Below are 10,876 nucleotides of genomic sequence, written 5' to 3'. Positions count from 1 at the left end.
CCAATACAGCAACCACAATAGACCACATCTACACAAACTCACCACACAATATTACAGAAGTAAACATACCAGTGCTCTCAATAAGTGATCATTTCCCTGTCTGCTTTACCAGAAAACTATCACCAACTGCAACAAAAGGGCCATTACACAAAGTAATTACATATAGAAGTGTCAAAAACTTCCAAGAAAAAGATTTTTTGGACAGTCTGGAAAACCAACCTTGGTCGGTCTTAGATATTTACGACAGCCCTGATGATGCTCTTGATTACTTTGTCACACTTTTTACAGAAGTACTAAATTCAAGTGCACCACTCAAACAAAAACGTGTTAAAAATATCAATCTGCCAGACTGGTTTAATTCTGATATCACTGATGCAATTAAGAATAGAGATTATGCAAAGATACATGGAAATGATGCACAGTTTAAATTCTGGCGCAACAAAACAAAAATATTAACTGACCAAGCAAAAAAGTCATTTTACAACAAAACAGTTAATGATAATAAGGCAAATCCTAAGAAACTATGGGACAATCTTAAGGATCTGTCCGGTCAATCAGTGAAACATCAAACAAATTTCATAAATGATGATGATGGAAACCCAGTCCAAAATCCTGAAGAAACAGCCAATATATTCAACAACTACTTTGTAAACATATTCAAAAGTGCACCTGAAGTATCAGAACACATATCAGACCAGCACAGAACAAAACTACAGTCTTTTGTCCAATCACACATTACACAATCACAAAAATTCTCTATTCCACCTATTTCAGAAGAATTTGTACTTAAACAACTAAAATCACTAGATACAAGTAAATCAACAGGTCTGGATGGTCTTGGGCCAAAATTTCTAAAAATTAGTGCTAATGTAATTACCAAACCACTAACAAAAATATTCAATATCAGCCTTGAAAGTTCAGTATTTCCAGCCCTATTTAAGACAGCAAAAGTGACACCAATTTTCAAGAAAGGCTCAAAAACAGATAGAAACAACTACAGACCAATATCTATTCTTCCTGCACTGTCAAAAATATTAGAGAGCCATGTTTCACTTTCTATTAGATCATACATTGAAGAAAATAATTTAATTCACACAAATCAGTCAGGATTTCGCAATAATCACTCGTGTGAAACAGCACTAATATCTATTACAGAAAAATGGATCAAGGCAATAGACACAGGACAAGCTGTTGGCACAATTTTCCTTGATCTAAGCAAAGCATTTGACCTTGTCAATCACTCATTGCTGCTCGATAAATTGTCAGCATATCAATTCGACTGCAATTCGATCAAGTGGCTTCAGTCATATCTCAGAGACCGCCAACAAAAAGTATGTGTGTCTGGAAAGTACTCTGATTCAATGGAGATAACCTCAGGAGTTCCACAAGGCTCAGTTTTAGGTCCCCTCTTGTTCATTATGTATATTAATGACCTTCCTTTATATATACAACACTCAGAAACAGATATGTTTGCTGATGACACAACCATCAGCACAACAGACTCTGATGTAAAAGTAATATACAAAAACCTTCAGTCTGACTTAGACATAATTCACAGTTGGTGCTCACAAAATGCCATGCTTCTCAACATTCAAAAAACAAAATTGATGTTCATAACTGCAAATAATTACAAACAAAATACAATTCAACAATCATCCCAAAAGCTTAAATTAAATAATGAAGTTATTGCTTACTCCAAATGTGAAAAACTGCTGGGTGTTAATGTAGACAGTAACCTAAACTGGAAAGCACATGTTCATAGCACACTTAAGAAATGTAATTCAAAACTCTACCTCCTCATGCGTATAAAACATTATCTCAGTATCAGTGTTCGCAAAATGTTCTACAATGCATATATATTGCCGCATATAGACTACTGCTGTACAATTTGGGGAAATTGCAGTCTTGAGCTTCAAAATCTGTTCATCAAGTTTCAAAAGCGAGCAGCCAGAATAATTCTAGACAAAGATTTTGACACACCATCCAAATTGCTGTTCAAAGAACTTAAGTGGATGACATTCCCAGAAAGACTGGAATTTAAAAAAGCCATAATTGTCTATAAATCTCAACATGAACAGTCACCAAGCTACATCCAACATCTTTTCACAAAATCCAGCTGCTCTCATGCATTCACTCTCAGATCACACTCAGATGACCTTTTACACATTCCAAAGCCAAATAAAGAATTCTTTAGAAAATCGCTGTCATACTCTGGACCACATATATGGAACTCCATTCCACTACAAATACGCCAGTCCTCTTCCATACAGTCATTTAAACATGCTTACTTACAGTGGAGGTTCTCTGGTGAACACTGATAGCTGTTATCATTCATGTACATAATATTATACTTCTTGTCATGTTTAATTTATGTCTTTGTTTTAATGCTGAACTTAAAATGTTAATTAGTTTTATGCCATTACTATCATGTTGTAAATACCATGTACATATTTCAAGAGGCTCACAGGGAAGACTGGGCTTGCCCAACTGTGTCGCCTCTATAAATAAAGTCGTTATTATTAATAGGTATTCAGAACTTTGGTGGATGGGCTGTTTTTAGTTATCAAGTAGTAATCTAGGCAAAGTTTGGGCAGGTGTTTCTCTAAAAGCTATTAATATACAGATTTGAAATTTTCAGAACTTAGTTACAGGGTAGTTGTCTTTACAAAGCTGAACGTGTGGTTTGGTTTCGAATCAGTTAAGGTACAGGGGAGTCGGCTGAACTTAGGGGCTCGCATTATATCACTGTTAGCAGAAAAGTGGCAATAACTGATCTCCTATCCTCTTACATATATAAGCAAAATTGTCATTACGATGCGTTTATACCAAAAAAATCATATACAATCGTTTCCTGGAACAAAAATACGGAAAAACCACTACTTAAATACTGAGCGTAAAATAGCCCAATTTTTAGGGGTGCCCACCCCACCCTAGTTCTCATAGAAGGGGTCAAAATATCCAAAAATGAATATCAGAATCGTGTTTGGAATGAAAGTTAACCCATAAAAACAAAATATGGAAGGTTTTCTGGGGAAAAAATATTCTACCCAAAATTTCAGCAAGAATTTTGGGTAAAAAAACACTTTTTCTCTCGAAAATTGTTCAAACTTGATTTTTAGGGGTTATTTGGGATGGAGAGCACGAATCTGACATTCTTTTATCGCTATCTTGTCTCCTTCTTTGAGAACTTGGGTGGGGTGGGCTGTTCTCAAGGTTCAATCGTAATTTAAGCCAAGTTTGGGGAAGTGTTTCTTTAAAAGCCTTTCAGGTACGGATATGAAATTTTATGAACTGATTAACAGGGTTGTTGTCTTCGAAAAGCATAAAGTACGGTGTTGGTTTCGACTCAAGTAGGGTACAGGGGCGGGTCTGAAATCAGTTTATTGATATCTCGTCTCCTTTTATCATAGGTTGGGAAAAAAAACCAACATTATTTAAATACTGGACGTAAAATAGCCCAAATTTTAGCGGCCCCTCCCCACCCCCCCTTAATTCTCATAGAAGGGGTCAAAATATCCAAAAATAAACATCAGAATCGTGTTTAGAATGAAAGTTAACCTATAAATATGGAAGGTTTTCTTTGGGTAACTTACCGAATAAATGGATGCGTCACCTTCGCGTTTCTTCTTCAGGCAGATTCTGCATGTCAACATCTTGGTAGTCTGACAATAAAAATTGAATCAGAAACTGTAGAAAAAAAAGTTAAGCATGGGACAAAATATCGTGTAAAGCATAAAGAACCCTCTTTCAAAATTTTATATTTTTTTAATGGGGAAAGTAATCAATAAATAAATGTACTGCAAAACCTCGCAAAGCGTTCACCTTAAGTGTATTTGGGTCAAACTTTCTTTTTTTTTAACTAAGACCCCCTCACACTTGTTTAAATATTCCATCATTCTCAGTACCTCAGAATCAGTTATGGCATATTTCAACCTTTAACTCATTCAACCCTGTACACTATCTGCCAATTAACCCCTAAAGATAACTGATAAGCCAACTCCTGTGTACCTTATTGATCTTATCTACTCTGTATCCCTGAGAGATATTGTAGTGTTTTATTAAGTGGCAATAAATTATGATGGTATGTTATGTAATTTGCCCCTGGCTATGGCAAGTATAATCCAATTGAGCTGAAAATTTACACACTTATAGGTAATAAAATTCTCTAACCAGTGGTATGATTTTTGTCACCATGGCAATTAATTGGCCAGATTTATAAACAGGGAAAAATGATTGACTGCCCTTACAGAAGAAAAAGGCCTGCTGCGTACTCTTGCTGTGTACATACAGCGTATATGATGCGTACATGATGTGTACTGAAATCAAGGGCTTTAAATAGTACGCAGGATATACACCGCATATACACCGATAGTACGTTTGTAGTACACTTTTGACATGCAAATGAGCTCTGCCCCGTACTACTTGCTGCGTACATGCTGTGGACTACATAGTACACAGGATGTACGCTGGAGGAATTTAGTATGCGGGAAATAGTACGCAGCATGTACGCGGCACATACACTTTTCACATGCAAATGAGCCTGCAGTGTACTACCCCTGCGGCGTACATGCTGTGTACTCCTGCGGCGTACATTCTGTGTACTCCTGGCCCGAGTCCTGCGGCGTACATGCTGTGTACTCCTGCGGCGTACATTCTGTGTAATCCTGGCCCGAGTCCTGCGGCGTACATGCTGTGTACTCCTGCTGCATACTTGCTGTGTACTCTTGTGGCGAAACTGCTGTGATAATGTAAATTCCTTACCCCACCAACTTTCTTATGCAAATGCTGATCATTTGGACAGAAAAAAACAGAAAAAAGATAAGTGACATGCATCAATAAGTATTTACCCTTACCAAAATAATGTAGATTGATGTTATCAAATAAATTAGTATGCTTTTCTTCATCCACTTTTCAATGAAATAAATCAATTTTTGTAGCATGTAATTTGGTAAACATCTGAAGAAAATGGCGTAACTGCATCAAGGGGAAACAACTTTAATGCAACTAAATATAAGTGTTATAAATTTCGAAGTATCTGCGGTGTACATGCAGTGTAATATTTTCTTGTACAAGTCCCTCCTGCGTACATGCAGTGTACTCCTTAAATTTTCAGAGTCTGTGCTGCGTACTTGAAGTGTACTAGTGACCTCCTGCGTACATGCTGTGTATTCGTCGAAATAGTACGCGGCATGTACGCGGCATGCAGTGTATGTAAAATGTACTCCTCTGGCGTACTACTGTGTTCGCGGCATATACACAGCAAATACGCAGCATGTACGCCACAGAGGCTTGCTTCTGTAAGGGTGGGGAAATTAAAACAATTCATTCTGTCAACTGTTTTATTATGTACATAAATATGATAATGAGATATATTTTCAAATCTAAATTAAATAAATAATTTAATAAGAATTTAATCTTGTGACAATAAGATTAAAATACAAATAAATAATAGTTACAGTGTACAATATTGCTGAAATACAATCAAGATTGAATGCTAAAATAATTTGTACAGAGGTGTATATAAAGATATACCTAGACCATTTTCAGTTCTAAATAATTCTATCTATTTTTAATAATTTATACTTATTAAAAGTTTTTCATAAATACTTGAAACCTGATTGATTTTTTAACCTGTTGAATATAATAAATTGATATGATATTTGTGACAAAGCAATATAAACAGAAAACTAGAAATAATTTAGAAATGTATGTACAGTTTTAGAAGAAATTAAACATTAAAAAAATGAAATTACTAAAAAATAAAGCTTTTATTACAATAAAAAAAAAATAGAAAAAAAGATTAGTGAAAAAGGAAAATTTTTGACTAGTCATGAAACTTAAAACGGATTGAAAAACAGTGTCCACAATTTACAAGTTATTTACACTGTTATAGTACATATACACCGGCATATTTTCACACGCACTTTATGCAGCATCATTTCTGCCCTTCAACAAATCCCTGTGCCACTTCCCGAAACAGTCTATGCATAAATGCACCTGACACTGTGCACACATATTTATAGGTTCTTTTCTAATTTTGTTTTTGCTACACTGTCGGCATCTACCCTTTTTCTCTCCCTTTTTTGGAAAGTGTCCATTACCAACAGTGGCAAGGGCGGCCTTTTCATTCTCGACATAATCACCAATCAACTGTTTGGCCAAGGCCATGCGATATTCCAGCATTGTGTGCTTTTTCAAATTTCCCCTTTTTGTAAACCGTTGGTGGTTCTCAGATTCTTTCATTAGGATTAATCCATTTGTAACACACAAGTCAAACAGATAACTTTATTTTTGCTAGAAATCTTTGTCTCATGCCTTCCATAGCAATAACATACCATTAACAATTCTGCATGTCCACGGGCAGAATATCCACCCCACCAGCTGTCTTAAACAAGTAACATTTATTATACTATTTGGCACCTGTATTTGCATATATGATAATTATACCGTAAAAGTGGGCAGATATACGTCTGATCTAGAGATTCAATCCGTAAATGTGGGCAGATTCTTTTGAAATATTTTGAAATACAACCAAATGTCTAGGCAGACTAACGGCACTTGTAAACAAAGGAATCTGCCCAGATTTACGGAGGCCTGGGGTTTGTATTTCCCTAGATATGACCTAATGACCTAGTTTATGACTCCAGATGACCCATATTCAAACTTGACGATTTTATCAAGGCAATCATTCTGACAAAATTTCATGACAATCAGTTGGAAAATATATTATCACATACACAATGATTTTCTTTGATTTGACCTAGTGACCTACTTTCTGACACCAGATGAACCATATTCAAATTTGACCTAGATTTCATCAAGGTATCATTCTGACCAAATTTCACAAGGACCAATTGAAAAATACACTCTCCATTGCATACACAACGTTTTTCTTTGATTTGAACTAGTGACCTAGTTTTTAACCCGGCATGCTCCAGACAATGTCAATTTTGTATCTGACCTTTGGCCTCTAAGTGTGACCTTAACCTTTGACCAAGGTACCTGGTTCTTGCACATGGAACTTTGTCTCATGAAGGTGAACATTCATGGCAAGTTACATCAAAATCCCACCATGCGTGAAGAAAAATGCTCAAGCTTCAACTTGACCTTTGACCTCCCAACTGTGACCTTGACCTCTGAGACAGGAACATGGGGTTTGCGCATGATACACCTTCTCACTGAGTTAAACATTCATGCCAAATATAAACAAATTTGGTCTATGCATGTCAGTCATGGTCTGGACGAACTTCAATTTCACCTTTGACCTCCAACTGTGACCGTGACCTTTGAGATAGGAACATGGGGTTTGCGCATGAAACACCTTCTCATTGAGGTAAACATTCATGCCAAATATAAACAAGATCGGTCCATGCATGTCAAAGATATGGTCCTGACAAAATCGCATGGTCGCACACACATACATCAAAATATATCGAGCTCATCGCAAGCGGGCTCAGTAACAAGAGCTGTCAGTTGACAGCACGCTCGACTACTCTCAGTGCTTGATAGTATAATATAAGCTATGAGTATAACTTTAACATTACAATAAGCATATTCTAAAGCGAAAAGGGGCTATAATTCAGTCAAAATGCTTGATAGAGTTGTATGCTCCTGTTTACAGAATCCGTTTGTGATGGTAAACAAGTATGCAAAATATCAAAGCAATATCTCAATGGACTTCGAAAATATTTGGGGTGGTACACGAACTTTAACATTTGTGTGACGCTTACTCTAAAGCCAATGCCGGGGCAAGTTGGATAGTTCCCCTATTCTTTGAATAGTCGAGCTAAAAATTGCTAAAACCAAATTTGCTCTAGCAATTCTTGTAAATATAATTTGTCAGAAATTCTTCTGAAATAAATCCTGCAGTGGAGCTGACCTTTATTTTGTTGTAGAACAAGTGACTACTTTACCTGAACCAGAAGGTCCTGGAAGATTTAACTCCTCGCCTTCTTTTAAAATGTACAATTTGTCAATATCTGCCGACATCAATACATCGTTGTCATCCACACAACACAAATCATCCATTACCAATCTGATAGTTCCCTCTATTTGGAATTTTTCCTTGGCTGTTTAAAAAGAAAAAAATTATACCAATTTCTTGCAGACATCTACACTGTAAATTATTTCACAGGTCTCTTATCAAAGAGTATTTTCGAATAAATGAACACAGAGAAAAAATTTTCAACCACCTTTATTTTCATCTCAAGAGTTTTGGGGTGTGGACAAGAAATTTGATTTAATATAGATCCCACTTCCTGCACTCTGGTAAGGTATTAACTACTTATTATCAAAAGATCTGACAATTCATGTTATTGCCATGTGTGTGCCTACAGGTATGCATGCCAAACACATACAGGTCATCAAACAGTTTTCAAATCTAAAATAAATAAATAAAAAAAATTAAAATAAAATAAAATAATCTAAAAAATGAGTGTTCCTATCATTGTGAATATGAGCATTACTATCAGAATTTGAAGGGTGTTTTAAGAACTGAACAGTGGCCAAGCTCGCCAATGTTTGACATTCGCCTTCTTAAGTGCGAGTTGCTGACCTTGACTTTAAGCTAAGGGCATGTTTCTTTTACTGACACAGGCATCTACCGCAATTATGTTAAAACATTGGTGCCAAGGTTTTTTCAAAATACCCGTATAAACTATGAAGTCACAGTCTGGACAAGACTGGACAGATAGGTATTTCTGAACGCTTTGTGTGACCTTGACCATTCAGCAATGGACATGGGTCTAAAAAACAATAGGGGTCTTCTACATGTACACATCAAGACTGACAAGCAAAATCTATGAATTGGTATCCCCGCCAAAAAAGTTTGTGGTGAGGAATGGCAAAAAAAATATATCCAGTAAAAAGCTAAGGATGTTACTAAGAAGCAAATAATTTCATTAGTCAAAATCAATTTAAAATTTCATATGTTGATGGAAAATTTAAAATTGAAAAAAACGTAAGACCCACGATGGGGTCTGGCCAGTTTTTGAAAGGAACCATGATATTATGCCAATACAAGTTGTGTTCAAGTTTGATTAAAGTTGATTGCAAAATGTGGTCTCTATCGTGCTCAGAAGCAAAAAATAGCAAATTTTGGCCATTTAAGGGGCCATAACTCTGAAACCCATGATGGGATCAGGCCAGTTTTTGAAAGGAACCGAGATACTATGCCAATACAACTTGTGTGCAAGTTTTATTAAAGCTGATTGCAAAATGTGGTCTCTATTGTGTTCACAAGCCAAAAATGGCAAATTTTGACCCTTTAAGGGGCCATAACTATAGAACCAATGATGGGATTTGGCCAGTTTTCGAACAGAATTGAGATATGCCAATACAAGTTTTGTACAAGTTTGATTAAAGTTGATTGCAAAATGTTATCTCTATCGTGTACACAAGCCAAAAATAGCAAATTTTGGCCCTTTAAGGGGCCATTACTCGGAACCCATAATGGGATCTGGCCAGATTTCAAATGGAACCGAGATATTATGCCCATACAAGTTGAGTGCAAGTTTGATTAAAATCAAATACAAAATGTGGTATCTAATTGTGTTCACAAGGATACTGTGGACGGACGAACGATGTAAAGGTGATCACAAAAGCTCACCCTGTCACTATGTGACAGGTGATAGTGACAGGTGAGCTAGGGATGACTATTGGGGCCAATTTTGATGAATGCAATACTATTGATATTGCTGAAAAACTACTGTGATACTATTCTATTGCAGGTTACTATGGCAATTATAACTATTGCAATTTAGTATTAATCGGCCACCATGTTTTATACAGCAAAACTACCAACTGGCATTATTACACAGTGTAAGACACGGCACTGCTTATAATTGCTGTTAATACACATTGAGATGTTTGTATAACTGAAGTGGACAGAAATAAATCTAACATTATATATTTTTCACATTTCTTTTCTTGCCTTCCTTGGCTTTAAAACAACAAGTAAAACAATATACCTATGCAAGGTTTACTCAAACGAATTGGCCATCTGTTGCGAATGTCAATGTGTTTAATAACCCAAAGCATCGAAAAGACGAAAATTGAAGGATCGGACTGTGGTGTACCAGCACTAAATGAAGGGCCCTACCGAACAGTTTGCTATATCATACAAGAAGCCTACTTTCTCCAAAGTACTTTTTCTCATTTAAGATTAAGGTTATTTAAATATGTTTAATCAAATTTTCTACAGAAACTAGATTTATTAATTATCTCCCAGACTTCCCAGTCCTTTATGGTAGTTTAATTCCGTGAGGGTAATTATTGTAACAGTAATAGAGACGTAAACATTTTCCGAGGCGCAAATGAAAGCTGGCTCTATTTCTTGGTTTATAAATTATAAATTATTTCTGTATTTACTAAAATTTCAAAACTATCGAAACTATCGATTGTTCTAAGAACTATCGGCGATTGTTATTGGATTGTGACTTTTCTATCGATGCATACTATCAGGACACTCGGTATCGCAATGCATCGATACTTCGATGTATCGTTACACCCCTAAGGTGAGCTAAAAATAGACATACATTTTTTGGTTCAAAGGAATATCGATGATCATGCTGATGCAACTGTCACAAAAAATGAAAGAAAGCGTTTCTGGCTATGAACATAAAAGTATGCCCCTGTACTATAATAAATTTGCAGCCATTACCGAAGCATAAAGCATAAAGCAAATTTGCATTTCCCTAGCTTTATCAATTCCAATTAACAGAAAATGCATCTGTTTAAAGACTTGAAGTGAAAATACAAACCTTTTCTTTCTAATTCTTCTAAAGAACTAAACTTTATCATGAAGCCATCTGTGCCGCTACTGTTAAAAATCTTCAAACACTTGTTTAGGCTCTGTGTTTTGACCTATAAAATAAAC

This window comes from Mercenaria mercenaria, chromosome 3, assembly GCF_021730395.1.
Source record: "Mercenaria mercenaria strain notata chromosome 3, MADL_Memer_1, whole genome shotgun sequence".
Lineage (NCBI taxonomy): Eukaryota > Metazoa > Mollusca > Bivalvia > Venerida > Veneridae > Mercenaria > Mercenaria mercenaria.
Note: the sequence above shows the minus strand (reverse complement) of the source record.